An 18150-nucleotide genomic window follows, 5' to 3' on the forward strand; every position below is an offset into this window, starting at 1 on the left:
TTACAAATGACATATCAAAGGGCTAGTATCCAAAATCTATAAAGAACTTATTAAACTCAATACCCAAAGAACAAATAATCCAATCAAGAAATGGGCAGAAGACATGAACAGACATTTCTGCAAAGAAGACATCCAAATAGCCAACAGACACATGAAAAAGTGTTCAACATCACTAGGCATCAGGGAAATCCAAATCAAAACCTCAATGAGATACCACCTCACACCAGTCAGAATGGCTAAAATTAACAAGTCAGGAGACGATAGATGTTGGCGGGGATGCAGAGAAAGGGGAACCCTCCTACACTGTTGGTGGGAATGCAAGCTGGTGCAGCCACTCTGGAAAACAGTATGGCCTCAAAAAGTTGAAAATAGAGCTACCCTATGACCTAGCAATTGCACTACTGGGTATTTACCTCAAAGATACAAATGTAGGGATCCAAAGGGGTACATGCACCCCAATGTTTATAGCAGCAATGTCCACAATAGCCAAACTATGGAAAGGGTCTAGATGTCCACTGGCAAATGAATGGATAAAGGAGATGTGGTATATATACACAATGGAATATTACGCAGCCATCAAAAAAATGAAATCTTGCCATTTGCAACGATGTGGATAGAACTAGAGGGTATTATGCTAAGCGAAATAAGTCAATTAGAGAACGACAAGTATCATATGATCTCACTGATATGAGGAATTTGAGAAACAAGACAGAGGATCATAGGGGAAGGGAGGGAAAAATGAAACAAGACGAAACCGGAGAGGGAGACAAACCATAAGAGACTCTTAATCTCAGGAAACAAACTGAGGGTTGCTGGAGTGGAGGGGGGTGGGAGGGATGGGGTGGCTGTGTGATGGACATTGGGGAGGATATGTACTATGGTGAGCGCTGTGAATTGTGTAAGACTGATGAATCACAGACCTGTACCCCTGAAACAAATAATACATTATAGGTTAATAAAGAAATTTTTTAAAAAATTAAATTATTTGAGAAGTAAAAAATAAATAAAATTTGAACTTTGTCCTTTGAATGGGATCTGTTTTTTGGAGAATGGATTTGGAGTGGGGAGAGGGGATGTGGAACTCTAGGGGCAGGAAAATTGGCACAAAGCATGTTAAATCACTGTTGGTGAGAACATGACTTGGACTTAATTTCAGCCTTCAACTCAAAAATGCACATTATCTTAGCACCCAGAACCCTGAAGGTTTTTGACATCAGTTTCTTTTCTTATTTGGAGCTAATCATTGATGGCCTATCATAAACTAGAATTTGCTGGCAACATTTAGGATCTACCATGCACTTTCAAATCCTTGAAACTGAGGTTTAGAGCTAAGTGGTCAGTGGGACCCAGTAAGACATTTTTTATATAAGGAGCGATATGATATAAAGAACCTAGAACTGAGTAAGAAGAGTTGCTGTAAACATGCAAATCAACAATGCCACAGAAGGACACCCTTGTGGTTAGTTTGTATGTAAGCAGCTTGTTTACCGTTCGAGTCCCAGGATAGGCAGTGAGGAGGAGACTAACTGGTAAGGCTGGAAGAAGGGAATATAGTGGATGACAGTAAGAGCTTTGAGCCTTTTGGAATCTGTTTTGTGAGAGGAGAGTGGGGCCTTCCTCACAGATGTGGTATTATTATTCTGTCATCAGCAGGAAGCAATTCTCACGAAACCTTTATTTTCCACACCAGTAAGCCTTGGTAGCAAGTTGAGCGGATTTGTCTTGTGTCCGTGGTTAGGAAACACAAGGCTCTTTATTTGAGCAGAATTCCTAAGAGAAAATTTTCTGTGTCAGATGACTATAGGTAAGTCTGTCTGTCTCTGTCACATCTGTCTGAAGAAACTTTAAAATAAGTCATTGTTTGTGTTACTTGCAGGGAATTTGGGACTACTAAGGCGGTCTCTTAAATGTTTTTGTGCATCGATGAAGTATGACTTCTTAGACATGTCAGGCATCAGCAGGCCTTTTTCCTTTCTCAGTGGGACCATGTGGGACAACCTTTTATTAATCTTGTGTTTAATGGCCTGATACTGAAAAGCTTGACACCACCCCCACCCCTGCTGCTGCTGCTGCCAGTTGATACCCTCCCTGCAGAACTCTTGAAGTAGACCAGTGTCTTCCTTGCTCATTCTGCAACTGGAGAGTATGCTCTGATTGAGTTCCTATTGAAGTAGCACAGATCTCCTTTCAATTCAGTCAAGGATATCAATAAACCCATCCCAGGGGAAAGCCATGGTATGCCTGTTACAAATCTTAATGGCAACCTATCTAAAAGAGGAGTACAAAGTCTGGTGCTATGCCATAACTGATCCCTTTTGGAAAACCGGTTAAGAGATTTTTTTTTTTTTTTTAAGATTTTATTTATTTATTTGACAGAGAGAGCGAGAACAGGAACACAAGCAGGAAGAGTGGGAGAGGGAGAAGCAGGCTTCCCGAGGAGCAGGGAGCCCAATGCGGGGCTCGATCCCAGGACACTGGGATCAAGACCTGGGCCGAAAGTAGACGCTTAACGACTGAGCCACCCAGGCGCCCCCAGTTAAGAGATTTTAATAGAAGGGGCGGCTGGGGCACCTGGGTAGTGCAGTCAGTTATGCATCTGACTCTTGGTTTTGGCTCAGGTTATGATCTCAGGGCATGAGATTGAGCCCTGCATCAGAGTCCACGCTGGGTGTGGGGCCTTCTTAAGATTCTCTCTCCTTCCACCCCCCCCCAAAAAAGAGAGATTCTAATAAAAGTTACAAAAACTCAAATCAGCTGGCTTAAGCAAAAAAGATTTACTCTCTTGTATTAACATGAAGTCTCAACTGTGGTAGGGCAGTTTCAGGGTTGGAAAACAGCTGTTTAATGTCCTCAAGAACTCATTTTTTCCCCCATCTTTCACACTGCCATTCTCAATGGCTTAGCCCCACTCAGGATGGCAAGATGGTTGCTGCAACTTCAAACTTCATATAGAGTCAGAATAAAATTCTGGGGAGACAGGAGGGTTATTTCATTCTATATATCTCTATCAACAAGGAAAACCTTTGTCAAGAGTACCTTAACAATTTCCTAACATCCTCTTATATCTCTTAATCACTGGCAAAAAAAGGAAACTTGGCAAAGTCTAAACTTTTGGTTCCCCTCCTTGACCCATTCCACATGGCCACATGGAAGAGGGGAGATAGTTGAACAGTAGTGAGGTTCCATATTAGACAGGAGCGAGGCAGGTGAAATAGTAGAGTCTGCTGCACTAAGTGGTTCATGTATTTCCCAGCATCTGAAATCTGAGCACCTGTGAATAAGGGCATTAGAAATAAGTACTGTACTAAATAGTCCTAGTATATAGTGGATGCTCAAAAAATGTGGTAGATGATTGATACAGTAATACTCCAACTTTTACTGTAAGATGCAGATTTTGTTTTCCACATTAACATCTCTGTGGCGTCTTACATTTAATGGTATCTTGTAATTACTATCAGTGACAGCCAGTTATATGAAAACCTATTGACACGTCCTGGTGAGATTAAGAAAGGTCTAATATTCAGACTGCTGAGAGTTGGTAAAATATCACTAGTTTGCTTTAGGTATTAGTGGGGAGACATTGCAATATATGGGGCAAAGCACGGGAAATAGCTTGTGGTCTCTTGATTGACATCAGCTAGTTTGATTTCAGGTATTTGACCTTATGTGTATTTACTCCCTCACTTATTGAAGGCAATGGGTTGTGAAGGACCTGTTGACTCAGTAGGCCAGCAGTAAAACTAGATGTGAGGAGACTAATTTTTCTTTCTCATTACATTCACAAAGCTAGGGAACCTCCCTAAGTGTGTGTTCGTGGCCCTGTCTGCTACTATATAAATAAGTTTATACTACATAGGAATCCTACAAGTGGCATTCCAAGAAATAGGAAGTTTGGGAAGCAAAATAATTCTTAAATTGGCATTTTCAACATGTGATTGTATGTAGTGCTATAAACCTTGCTAAGAGTTCTAAATGTTACATTATTTGAATACTACTCTACTCAATGTTCACAGCATTTTCTAGTATTTGAATATTCAATGTAGGCTACAGTTCTTTTAAATATTATAAATTAATTTTTTAAAGATCTGTAATGAGTAAAGAGTATGAAAATGAATTTAAAGAATAACTTAAGATTTTGGGAATTCCTGAGAATCCAGAGAATTCCATTTCTTTGTGTGTGAATCTGTCAGGAATTCAGAAGCACTAGTGCCTGTGCCTAGAAATTTCAATTCAAGTGGGTTTTAGGATTTTTAGCAACAGTTCCATGAAGGGCCACAAGGTGGAGGTGGTGCCTCATGGAAGTAGCTGGTTTTGTCTCTAAACTATCATACTTGGCTTTTTACAGCAAGAAAGTGTTGGGGTTTTTTTGCTTTGCTGAACAATATTTCAGAAATGTCCATACACCCAGCCTATGTCTTCTAAATATTTAAGGAAGAAGTCATACTACACAAACTCTTCTTGAAAACAGAAGAGGAGGAATTCACCCATCAAGCCATCTGGGACTACCATTTTCTTTGTTATAAGTTCTTTTAAGTTCTATTTCTTTAGTAGTTAAAATATGTATTCACATTGTCTGTTTTTACCTGAGTGACCTTTGGTAGTTTGTATCTATCAAAGAATTTGTTCATCTCATCTATGTTCTTGATTTCATGAGCATCAAGTTGTTTATACTGTTCCCTTATTACCATTTTAATGTCTGTAGAATCTGTTGTGATGTCACCTCTTCCATTCCTGATATTAGTAATTTTGCTCCCTTTTTCCTTTGTCTGCCTAGAAGCTTTTCAATTTTGTTAATCTTTTTAAAGAACTGCCTTTTTGTGTCACTGATTTCTTTTTGTGTTTTCCTTTATTTATTCTATATTTACTTCCTTTATTTGCTTTGAGTTTATTTGCTCTTTTTTTCTAGTTTCTTAATGTAGATGCTTGGATCATTGAGACCTTCTACTTTTCTAATGTAACCTTTTAATAATTTTCCTTTTAAGCACTGCTATAGCCGTATCCTCCAAATTTTGATATGTTGTATTTTTTATTTTCATTCAATTCAGAATGTGTTTCATTAATTCTGGAAAATTCTCAGCCATTTTCTCTTTTTTTAAGATATTTATTTATTTATTTGACAGAGACACAGCAACAGAGGGAACACAAGCAGGGGGAGTGGGAGAGGGAGAAGCAGGCTTCCCGCGGAGCAGGGAGCCCAATACGGGGCTTGATCCCAGGACCTGGGATCATGACCTGAGCCAAAGGCAGACGCTTAACGACTGAGCCACCCAGGAGCCCCTCAGCCATTTTCTCTTAATGTATTATCTCTCCTTTGTTATTTTTGCTGTCTCTGTGGCAGTCTATTTGACACAGTTCGAACTATTACCATTTATTCCCTTATATTTTAACCACTTTTTTATTATTTTCATCTATTTTTTTAATATTCTGTTTGATTTCCTCGGTTCTGTCTTTAAATTTGCTGATCTCTTTTTCAACCTTGCTTAAATCCAACTATTAATATTTAAATTTTAATGACTGTATCTTTCATTTCTGGAAAGTCAGTGTAGTAATTTTTTTTAATTTTTTTGTGTAGTAATTTAAAAAAATTTATCCTTTTTCATGTTAAACAGGCCATTATTTCAGTTTATGAAAAATTCATGGTATTATCCTATTTGTGTATCTGCTTGACTCTTATTTCAGGTGGATTATCTACCTTGTTTGTTTTGTAAATTTTGATTGGAACATACCTTTCTGAGATTCTTTTTCTGTCCCACCTACCGCACCCCTAAAAAAAATCTTTTCTTCCCCCCTCCCCCCGTGAAATTCTTAGGAGTTATCATAAGGATTGTGGAAGCTTCCCTCCAGAGAAGTGTTTTTTTGTTGTTTTGTTTTGTTTTGTTTTTTGGTTGTTTTTAATGCTTCAAGAGTGTTCACTGATTGATGTCTGTTGATTGTCTTTTCCTGGGTCTTCATATGCTGAAGTAATTTGGGATTGTATCCTGAATATTTTTAATATGATATTATGAGACTCTGGGTTTTATTTAAATCTGCCAGTTCGGTGGTACTTCAAGTTCTGGTCTACATCAATATGCCTGTTCCTGTTGCTTTTCAGAGTCCTTAAATAACTGCTTCATGGGGCACCTGGGTGGCTCAGTTGGTTGAGCGTCCGACTCTTCATTTTGGCTCAGGTCATGATCTCCAGGTCGTGAGATCAAGCCCCTTGTGGGGCTCTGTACTGGGCGTGGAGCCTGCTTGAGGATTCCCTCCCTCTGCCCCGCCCTTGGGAGTGCATGTGCATGCTCGCTCTCTTTCTCTCTCAAATAAATAAATCTTTTAAAAAGACATTTAAAAGGGCACCTGGGTGGCTCAGTCATTAAGCGTCTGCCTTAGGCTTGGGTCATGATCCCGGGGTCCTGGGATCGAGCCCCGTGTAGGCCTCCCTGCTCAGCGGGAGGCCTGCTTCTCCCTCTCCCACTCCCCCTGCTTGTGTTCCCTCTCTCACTGTCTCTCTCTCTGTCAAATAAATAAATAAAATCTTAAAAAAAAAAAAGACATTTAAAGAAAATAGCTGCTTCATGCATTCTTTTTTTCTATGTTAATCACCATACATTACATCATTAGTTTTTGATGTGGTGTTCCATGATTCATTGTGTATAACACCCAGTGCTCCGTTCAGTACGTGCCCTCTTTAATACCCATCACCAGGCTAACCCATCCCCCCACCCCCCTTGCATTCTATCCAGGTTTTATAGCTTTGTTCAGTGGGAAAGATGGGATGGAATGTGCTTATTCCATCTTACCTAGAACCTTCCCTCCAGAGATTTTACATTTGCTTTATTTAAATAACGCTAGCTCCTGACCAATTTTTATGTTAATTTGCTGAGATTTGAACCTCAACTTTCAATCCCAAACCTAAATTAGTCACACAGGCCTTAGTTTAAATTCTTAGATGAGCTGAGCCCAGCAGAAACAGACAAGAGACTGTATTTAGTAGGCAGACTTTTTCTAGTCTGTCTCTTCAACAAAAATGTTAGCTTTACGCAGGGAGTGAAGTTTTAGTCACTCAACTCCCTTTCAATGGTGGATCCAAGGGAACGTTAACATCAAATGGTCACATCAGATTTGATGGTCACATCAAATTCTTCAGGGCTATGTAGCATCTGACCCATTAGTTTTCTTCTTTTGTTTTGGCACCTGTGTATTTCCCTTATTTCCTTTAAATGTGGCTGTTCATTAAATTAATATTTTAAGTTCATATTTTCTCTATCATTTATAAGGGTTTGTAGCAGAAAGATTTTCAGATTTTCTTGATCACTGTCTTGTTGAAACAGAAGCACTTTCTATAGATTTTTTCTTTTAAGAATCAACTGAGGGGGCACCTGGGTGGCTCAGTAGTTAAGCGTCTACCTTCAGCTCAGGTCAGGATCCCAGAGTCCTGGGATCGAGCCCAGCATTGGACTCCCCGCTCTGCAGGAAGCCTGCTTCTCCCTCTCCCACTCCCCCTGCTTGTGTTCCCTCTCTCGCTGTCTCTCTCTCTGTCAAATAAATAAAATCTTTTTAAAAATAAATAAAAATCAGGGTGCCTGGGTGGCTCAGTTGGTTAAGCGACTTCCTTTGGCTCAGGTCATGATCCTGGAGTCCCAGGATCGAGTCCCGCATCGGGCTCCCTGCTCGGCGGGGAGTCTGCTTCTCCCTCTGACCCTCCCCCCTCTCATGCTCTTTCTCTCTCTCAAATAAATAAATAAAATCTTTTAATAAATAAATAAATAAATAAAAATCAGATGATAACACATAAAAACAAAATTAGAGGCCCAAATGGGATAGTACCTCATTTATTGCTAGAATTATTGGAATTTTTTATACACACATGTACATGTAAGTATAAATGTGTCTATATATATTTTAGGCTAGAAACGATTACATTTATATTAAATCAGAATTAAAAGTCTCTAGAAAAAACTTTGGAAAAAATATTCTCAGTGCAATGAAATTAATACTGGTCTCAAATTACTACTTGCAGATACTGTAGAAAGGGCAGTTTTAATCTTTGAGAAGAAAAATAAAACCACTGCTCTAAATAACTAAAGAGAATTGAGGTTTGTGTGGTTACTTCTTTTTTTTTTTTTTTTTTTTTTAAGATTTTACTTATTTATTTGACAGAGAGCTAGCAAGAGCAGGAACACAAGCAGGGGGAGTGGGAGAGGGAGAAGCAGTCTTCCCGCGGAGCAGGGAGCCTGATGCGGGGCTCGATTCCAGGACCCTGGGATCATGACCCGAGCTGAAGGCAGACGCTTAACGACTGAGCCACCCAGGCGCCCTGTGTAGTTACTTCTTTATTTGTCGTCTGTTTGGTGTCTTAACAATGTCTCGGCATCCAGTGTAAAATTCACTAGGAGTCTCTGTTTAGTAGATGAGGAGACTTCTTTTTCCTTTCACTTGCAGTGGTTTCTCACCAGAAACACGTTCTCCCCTTCTTTCCTGCCAGGAATGAGTAGTGACAGCGATATTGAATGTGACACTGAGAACGAGGAGCAGGAAGAGCACGCCAGCATGGGAGGATTCGATGACTCTTTCATGGCGCAGCCCCCAGATGAAGGTGCAGCACCTGGTGTCCTTTTACAGAGATTAATGAAATGTCTTTTCTGCTGCTGCAGCTGCTGCTGCTTTTTCTTTTTTAATTATTGTCATTTGAGAGACAACATTCTATGGGGTAAACAATACAGTGAATACCAATAGGTATCCCGGCTGGTCAGACACCTGCGGGCTGCTGCTTGGTGGAGCAGGGCACCTGAGCATAACTTCTGGGTTGTACAGAGTTGTTTAAAATAAAAACAAAACTGAGAAGACTTTTCAATAGAGGCAGTTTGTCGCCTGCAGTGCCTAAATATTTAACTGTGTGCCCTTGTATAGAGAATGTTTGTCAATCCCTGGGGGGGGGCGGGTTCAGATGTTATTAGATGTTATTAGCCTAGCCAATAAGGTAACTTTTTAAAAGATTTTTCCTGATTTCTTAGAAATGCATTTAGTTGAGGGAAGCATCGTTTTTTAAATTTCCTCTTCCTCCCAAAATAGTTTTAGGAATAAAACTCACTGAGAGAAAGTCATTGTTAGTATTTTTGCTTTGTTTTGTTTTAGGGAGTACAACCTAATGATTTGATATTATGTATACAGTGTGAAATGATGAGCACAGTAAGTTTAGCTGACATCCACCACCCATTGTCAGTATTTTATCCAGAGACGTTAATGATCAGTCTGAGCATTCCTCTGCAAGATTTCCTGGAATCACAACATTGTCAGGCTCATGCTAGTTGTCAGCTTTATAATTTTACAGATTTCCCTGATGTTCTAGTGTCTTTTTCAAAACAGAGCTAAGCATTGGATGATTTTTGAAGTATTATGACACTTTTAGTAATTTTCTCTGTTTCTGAAAGAAGCAGCCAAATTTTGGGCAAGTTATTTTGAGTGCTCATAGGTTGGTAGTGATATCTGCAGGTATAATTTAATTTGCTTTAAAATACATTTTATGTTTACAGAGTTAGTCTTCAGAGTACATACAGCTTCCTCATTTCCTCTTCCCTTCTTCAGCTGCTCCCACAGTGTCCCCAGGAGGACAAAGTTAGGCAGTGCCTTTCCTCTTCTAATTTGAGGGTATTACACATTTTACTTTTTCCTCGTTTATTTTCCCTTTGTGCTTGCTTATACCTGACTCAGATCACAAATTCTTTGAAGAGACAGAGGTTTATCTACAACCCAGTACATCTTTATCGCTTAAATAATATGCTTGGTAAGATCATTTAAAGACATGGAAAAGAAAATACTGGTCCTTAAATACTATTATCTGCTTTTAAATTTTTATCTTAGATACGCATTCCAGTTTTCCTGATGGTGAACAAATAGGCCCAGAAGACCTCAGCTTTAATACTGATGGAAACAGCGGAAGGTAATTTTCAAATCAAGAGAACTGACTTGCAAGCTACCTTGACCCTGAGATTTGCTGTAGTTGGTGCTCAAATTTGTCATCAGTCAGATAATCAGATTTGGTCTTATTTTTTCATCATCTCTACCTGAAATAGTAATGCTGAAACTTCAGAAAGTAGCGCAATTGTAGTATATGACATTAGTACGCAGGAAAAAATTAACAGCTTGTGAAGAAGAATTCTGTGTAATGTAATGAATTAACAGTGTAGTCCTCAATTAATTTAGTAAGTTAGTATATTTATAAAAGGAAGTTTGTCTACTACAGTGGAAAGGTGATTAACTGCCACACAGTGTATGTAGAAACAGTGCATGTGCTCGGTAGCCTGCTAATCCTCAGTGCTCTTGTGTCTGTGGCTAGATGCTCAGTTGTGTTTAAATGACCACCTTTATATTTTGGGTTTTAATTATAGTTTATAGCTTCATTAATGCCTGTAAATTAGGGAACAGAAAAATTACTTATTTGTAGATTCTGCCCTATAGATACTTTATGTGAATAACTAAAGCAAAACTAGACTGAGTCTCCTCTTTGGAGTATGTTGGCTGACTAAAATTAATTTATTTACCTTTTCTTGTTTGTTCAAGTGCAGGCACACTGATTATTGGCACATAATCTTTCTGTTGTATGACTTTTACAAATATAATTCTAAATGAGTGAAGTTTATGTGAATTGGTTATGTTTCCCAGTCATATGAACACATGGAAGATCATTTAAAATCACTTCTTTTTTTTTCCTACCTTTTACTAAACAACTATAGTGCAACAAGCATTTTAAAACCCTCTTTTCTCTTTTATTTTCATTAGTTGGACATTGGTTTCAGTGTCAATACATTTAAAGATTCATACATACTGCACAGTGGTTTACTTGAAACTGTGGTATAATGTTTACTTTCATACTCAATTAGCCCAAAATAATTGCCAGACTTTCCACCGTGGTCCTACATTTGTGTTTGATCCGCTATACTATTTGTGAAAATTACACTGCAAGTTGATAAGACTATTGAAGAAGCATGAATATAATACACACGTGAGAGGCACCTCATCTACTTCTATTTTACTTATTTCCCATGTCTAATGTCTTGCCAAATGCTGTGATTCATGGTTTGCTTTTGTTCAAAACGGTTCGCACTTTTTGTTAATAAAATGAACTTGAGAAAATATCATGCCTCTGCAGTTTATTAAAAGTGGGACAGGAAGCCCCCGGGTTTTTTTTCTATTCACATTACCTGTGTATGATAGAGGCTGTTAAGCTGAGTAGACTGTTAGTAAATGCATGGGGAAATTAAGAGACTTACTTAGACTCTTGGTAATATATATGGGTACTTTTTCTCCTTAAAAGTTAGTTGGAAATATTTAAGTACTATAATCATATAAGAAGTAAAAATTTAACATTCGCTTACTAACATGCTAAGTGTTGGCATGCTGTTGTATAGTTATTAGGTGGTTTATCATGCAGTAATACTCTAAGGCATTACTGATACATTCTTTTAAGGAGACTCATCAGTTGGAATCCACAAACACAAATATGATTGACTACTTTGAATCTCTCGCTATTGCCAGCTCTTTTTAAACTTATATTTGATATAGAACTCAGAACCCATATATCTTTATATCCTATTTGTTTTCAAAATATGGAAAACTACATGTGGTTAAGAACTAAGAAAAGCCTGAGAAAAGACTATTCATTTGGGGAAATTACTTGTAAATACTTAAGCATGGGTGATTTAATCAGGAGATTCTCTTGGGTCATTAATCTACACAGTAGCATTTTGGGGTATCCCTCTGCCCTTTACTGGGAGGAGGTACACTTTTTTAAATCCAAATGTTGTTAACCTTTGCTCTTAATTTTCATGACCTTGAGTTTTGTTTTTTTTTTTTGTCCATGGATTCCCTAGAATGGAATAGTGATACTTGGATTGTGGTATATTTGGATCTTGAGAATTTTTCTGGCTTTCCTTATGCTTTCAAGTTATGTATAAAAATCAGGAGTGCTGCCCTTATTTTGATGAATTGAGAGCTGGTGGAGACCCTTTTAATTTGGTAGAATTTGAATTCACTATATCAGCAAGACTATTTTTGGTTGTTACAGCTGTAGGAAAATTTGAAGGTATTTAGTTCTTTATACTTGCACCAAAACTTTGGAGGGAAAATATTTTGAGCTTAATTGGTAATATTCTCGTGTATTTTAGGAACCTATTTGTACCATATTCTGATTCCATATTTAAGAATAAAATCTATCTCTTGAAAAGCAAAAAATGCAAGGTTCTAAAGAAATGATATTGAACCTGCCCTCCTGGTATAAAATCCTCTATTTTGTAATTAAAGTTGACAACAGGTTTTACCAAAAATCAAAAACAAACTGGTAGATAACTAAAGGACAGAATGAGTACTCAGAAGCAGTTCTACTGTGGTGAAGAAAATCATGTCTATTTTGTTGGGCTCCAGCTTATTTCAAGTCATATTGTTTGAGAATTATAAAATAGTAAGAAATGTGCAGCATGTATAAATTCTCACAGTCCATTGAAGAAGACCTTTGGGATTCAGTTAACAAGTGTCTGGCATTCTCTGTTAGTAGACAAACCACTGTCCTTGAGCCAAATCCCTACCACTCTTTGTTTTTGTAAACAAAGTGGTAATGAAACACAGTTAACATCCGTTCACTTATGGATTATCAGTAGCTGCTTGTGCCCTACAAGTGGAGTAGCTGCTAAGGAAACCTATTGGCCCCAGAGCCTGAAATATTTACTCTCACACCCTTTACAGATAAAATTTGTTGGCCTCTGCTCTGTTGATATTAATGGGAACTTCATGTGTTTTTAGTGTAGAAAGTTTAGACTTAAAACATTTTTAAGTCAAAAAGGTGAAACATTTGATTAGTTCTTTTGTGCTTTGTTTTGTGGTATGGGGTGATGGGCAGCTACTATCCCATTATAGACTCATAAGAAGCCTGAAAGACCAAAAGATTTCTTCAAAGATGAAGGACCTGTTAGCTTTTAGTAGTGGGATTGAAAAATAGAATTCCTTTCCCAGTTTCTAGCCATGTTAATATATTAAATCTGCACCAGATTGCTCCGTGGTGCCGGGAAGCCTTGTGTTTTCCCTCTTCTTGATGTGGTATGCCTGCTTTGGCTATGCTAAATTCTAGGACGCTGTGAGTGAGGGAAGAAGTCACAGGCGAAGGTACCAGTTCCTTTTCCCTCTCCCCCTATTGGTGGTTCATAATCTGATCTGCAAGAGATTTGGCTCAAAAGAAATCTCTCCCCCCCCACCCCCCAGTTCTCCTACTTGTAACTCTCATCACCTGCATGCAGTCTGTGCCTCAAGCATCCCTCTACTCTGCTGTTACTTTCTGGCACTTTGTGTATCCTAACAGTCCCCATCTTTTCTTTCTTTCTTCCTTTCCTTTTCCTTTTCCTTTTTTTTCTTTATACTTTTCCCCTTTTAACTGAAGAGCATAGTAGCTCTTAGTCTTTCCTTCCACCGTTGCCTTGTTTCAGTATTTAGTTTTGTTTTTTGTTTTTGTTTTTTAAGTAAACTCTACTGCCAACATGGGTTCGAACTCAGTGCCCCCAGAGTCACATGCCCTACTGACTGCGCCAGCCAGGTCCCGCCAGTATTTAGCATTATTCTCACATTTGTTCCTGGAAAATTCCTTCTTAATAAATGTGTTCCCTTAGGCCTAAGGATATAGTAGTTAATGCTTGCATTGTGCACAAACATATTGTTTCTGGACAACTTTGACCAACTGTGTCATTGAATCCTTAAGTAAACCTTTGAGGTAGATGATTTGAGTGTCGGACCCATTTGGCAGAGAAACATGCAGTTCGGGGAGGGTAGGTGATTCTCTCAAGGTTCAACACCACTGGCAAGGATGCAATGCATTGCTGGTCCTAGTACATTTTTCAATTCATCACACTTGAACCAAACCTAGCATTTTTATACCTAATAATTAAAAAGCTAAAGACTGCCCTTCTTTTTTTTTAACCTTCTATTTTGAGATAATTTTAGAGTTACAAAAGAGATAAAAAATCTTGAGTTTCCATATACCCGTTACCCAGCTTACTCAGCTTCTTCTTTTCTTAACGTCTTCTCTAACTGTAGAACTGTAATCAAAATTAGGAAATTAGTCTTGTTTACAGTACTGTTAACTACAGAATTTGTTCATATTTTACCAGTTATTTCATTAATGTCCTTTTTCTGTTCCACGATCCAGTCCAGCATCACACAGTGCATTTAGTTGTCATGTTTCCCTAGTGTCCTCCGGTCAGTGACAGTTCCTCATCTTTCCTTGTCTTTCATGACCTTGACATTTTTAAAGAGACCAGTTATTTTCTAGAATGTTCCCCTATATGGGTTTGATATTTTCTTGTATTTAACTGAGATGAAGCATTATTGGAAAGGCTACCACAGAGGTGATGTGCCCTTCTCAGTGCATTGTGTCAGGGGCTATATAATGCAGATACTTATTTGATGATGTTAATCTTGATTACTTGGTCAAGGTGATGTTTGCTAGGATTCACACTATTTATGGTTTTTCCCTTTTTAATTACTAAATATTCGGGGTAAATACTTTGAGACTATGCAAATATTCTGTTTTTGCTTTATCTCTTACTAATTTTAGCACCCACCAGTGGATCTTGCCTACAACAGTTATTACTGCAGTGTTCTAATATTTTCTATTTCCCTAATTTCTTATACATTATTAGGATTCTGTAAGGAAAAGTTGTCCCTTCTTCCCCATTTAGTTTTTTTATTCAACCACTTATTTATCAGTATGGGCTTGTAGATATTTATTTTATTCTTTATGATCCAATATTATCATTATTTTACAGTTTAGTTCCAGTTTTAGTTATCGGAAATTCAGATTAGCTTTTGTATCCTTTTGGTATGTTCCATGCTTCTTCCCACTCTTCCTCCTTCTTTCCCTCCTCTGCCCCCACCAGCTGCTCCAGGCTTACCTTTTCTCTGACCTTTTTTTTTTTTTGGACAGTGGTATTTAGAAAGTAAGATTGGGATGTTAAGGTGTGCTTACTGTTACTAGAGTGTCACTGCTTCTAGCCCCTCTCAGAGGATAGAATAGAAACCACCTATATACTTACGCAAACACAGCTCTATAGATTTTTGTATATACATATATGTAAATAATGTTTTAAGAAGACAAACCGTGAGTCTGTATTGATGCCTACAATACCAGTCCCAACTCCACAGCGCTCATTTTAGCCTTCCCTTTTATTTATTAGATCTTTCTCTAACAGCCTGGCTCTCATTAGCTACAGTATATTTACTTATTTGTTCAACTGTAACATACAAACCAAGCAGTTTCAGAACTGTTGACATATAACCCTTGTGAGGAACAAATTTACCAACTACAGTACAGTGTCAGTATACAGTTTTTTGTTTTTAGCCTTCAGTATCATGACAAACACTTCCCCCCAAAGTTATTTAGGTCCTAAGATTCAGAGTTATGTTAGTTCCTTTCTGCACCATCCTCGTCAGTGTGATTATATGATTCATTTGTAATAAAGTAAGATTCATCTGTTATAGTCTGCATTTTGTCCTCCCCACATATCCTGGTTAATCGTTAAATTTACAGACATTGAAATTCAGTCTTTGAGGTATAATGCAGTGTATGTGGGTTTAGCCAAATACAGAGTCGTGTGTATCTGCCACCATAATACTACATCGAACAGTTCAGTCGCCCTCAAAATGCCCTCATGCTAGGCAAATCCTCCCCACCACCCCCCCCCCGACAATTGCTGACAACCATGATCTGTTCTCTGTCCTTTTAGTTTTCCCTTTTCCAGAGTGTCATGTAAATAGAATCAATAGATAGCCTTTCACTTAACAAAATGCAGTTAAGTTTCATCCATCATGTACTTCCTTTATTACTGAGTAGTATTTCACTGTATGGGTGCCCCACAGTTTAGTTACCCTTTGAAGGACATTTGGGTTATTTCCAGTTTAGGGTGATTATGAATCTTACATTTGTGTATAGATTTTTGTGTGAACATGAGTTTTCATTCTTTAGGGAATATATGCCTTGGAATGGGATTGCTGGGTGTGTAATAAAGAATCTGGCTGGTCTTTGTCTCTGGTTCCTGGGATATAGCCTCTTAGTCCTTGGAATTTCCGGAATGATAGAAGTGTCTTTGTTATTTATGGTGGGTCCTGACAGCTTATGCTAATGAGGTAACTCAGGATGCAGGTGGGGGGGCTGGCACACAGAAAGACTAATCATGGGATTAGAGAGGATTGGGGCTACAGTCACTTCATATCAGCCTGAATAGTTCAGCCTCATTGCCAGTGAGTCAGTCACACTTACCTTATGAAACCCCAGTAAAACCTCTGGATACTGAAGCTCAAATGAGCTTCCCTGGTAGGCAGTATTCTGTATTGTCATCCATTATTGTTTTGGGAGGATAAAATGCTCTGATCACAAGGAACCTTCACGTGGGTACTCTCCCAGACTTCACTCTGTGTGTCCTTTCTTTTGCCTGATTTTGATGTTTGTCCTTTTGTATAATAAAACTGTAATTGTAAGTAGAGTATTTCCCTGAGCTCTGTGAGTTGTTCTAGCAAACTTTCAAACGTGAGGGGGGTGGGCTGGGGACCCCCAAACTTGGCAGCTGGTGTTTGAAGTGAGAGGACTTTGCCCTTAAAATGTGAAATTTGGCCTAACTCCAGGTAGTTAATGTTAGAACTCATCTCAGTGAGTTATGTGGTAAGTACTGCTTCACTTTATAAGAAACTGCTGAACTCTTCTAGACGTGGCACTGCCATTTTACATCACCAGCAGCAAATTACGAGGGTTCTAGCTGCATCCTATAAACACTTGCTACTGTCAGCATTTTTTTATTTATATCTAATAAGTGGTACTGGTTTTGCTGATATTTTGCTGAGGATTTCTGCATCTATATTCATGAGGATATTGGTCTATAGTTTAGTTATTTCTATCTTCATCTGATTTGGTATCAGAGTAATGCTGACCCTACAACATCTTTTTCTGAAGAGAATGTATAGAATCTGTGTTATTTTTAAAATATTTGGTAGAATTTACCGGTGAAACCATCTGGAAGAGATTTCTTTTTCCTAGGTGTGTGTTTTTGGTATTTTTCCTGCTCTGTATTCTCTGAGATTCCTAGATCTACGGTTTGAGGTCTGTCATTAAATTTTCAGAAATTCTCGGCCATCATTCCAATATTCCTTCTGCCCAGTTCTCTCTCTCTGCTCCTTCTAGGATTCCAGTTATGCATATGTTAGGCTGATATTGTTCCACAGCTCTTATATGTTCTGTTCTGAGTGTGTCTTTGTTTTCCCTTCACTGTGTATCTGTGCCCACGCCTTTTTCAGTTAGGGTAATTTACGTTGATTTATCTTAGTTTGGTGATTCTCTCCTCGGCCACGTACAGTCCACTGATTTAGCCAGTCCGAAGCATTCATCATCTTTGTTATTTTCCATTTCTAGCATTTCTATTTATAGTTTCTCTTTGCTGAAATCACCCATAAGATCTTGCATATGTTGTCCACCATTTTCATAACAGAATCTGGTTCTTTTTTTTTTTCTTCAGAGTTGTGTATTTTTTCTTTGACTTATAATTGATATACAACATAGTGATTCAACATCTGTATACAGTATGCAATGCCCCCAAGTGACAGCTACCATCTGTCACCATAAAACACTATTACAATACCCAAACTGATTGTATTACTTATGCTGTACCTTTTGTCCCTGTGACTTACTCATTCCTTAACTGGAAGCCTGTATCTCCCACTCCCCTTCACCCATGCCCCTACTACCCTCTCCTCTGGCAGCCATCAGTTCTCTGTACTTACGGGTCTGTTTCTGCTTTTTGTTTTTTAGATTCCACATATAAATGAAATCATTTTTGGTTTCAAGTCTCACATTTAGGTATTTCATCCATTTTGAGTTTATTTTTGCATATCATGTAAAGAGTGTGGTCCATTTTTTCCTACCACCATTTATTGAAGAGACTGACTTATCCCTCTTGTGTACTTTTACCCTTCGTCATAGGTTGACCTTGTGGGTTTCTGGGCTCTCTATTCTGTTCCACTGATCACTAGGACTGTTTTTGTGCCAGTACCGTACTGTTTTGATTACTACAGCTTTAGAGTATATTTTGAAGTCTGGTTTTGTGATACTTCCAGCTTTGTTGTTGTTTCTCAAGATTGCTTTGG

The 18150-nt window shown here is 38.3% G+C and overlaps 1 long non-coding RNA gene across 1 annotated transcript; it reads left to right on the plus strand.

The window, feature by feature from the left end:
• The first annotated feature begins 7464 nt into the window (after positions 1 to 7464).
• LOC145717369 (uncharacterized) lies at positions 7465 to 11112 on the plus strand. Its single transcript, XR_014140546.1, has 2 exons — positions 7465 to 8575; positions 9841 to 11112. It is a non-coding gene; the product is annotated as an uncharacterized LOC145717369 (long non-coding RNA).
• The last annotated feature ends 7038 nt before the right edge of the window (positions 11113 to 18150 follow it).

Source organism: Leptonychotes weddellii, chromosome 15, assembly GCF_054177405.1.
Source record: "Leptonychotes weddellii isolate Sample4059 chromosome 15, ASM5417740v2, whole genome shotgun sequence".
Taxonomy (NCBI): Eukaryota; Metazoa; Chordata; class Mammalia; order Carnivora; family Phocidae; genus Leptonychotes; species Leptonychotes weddellii.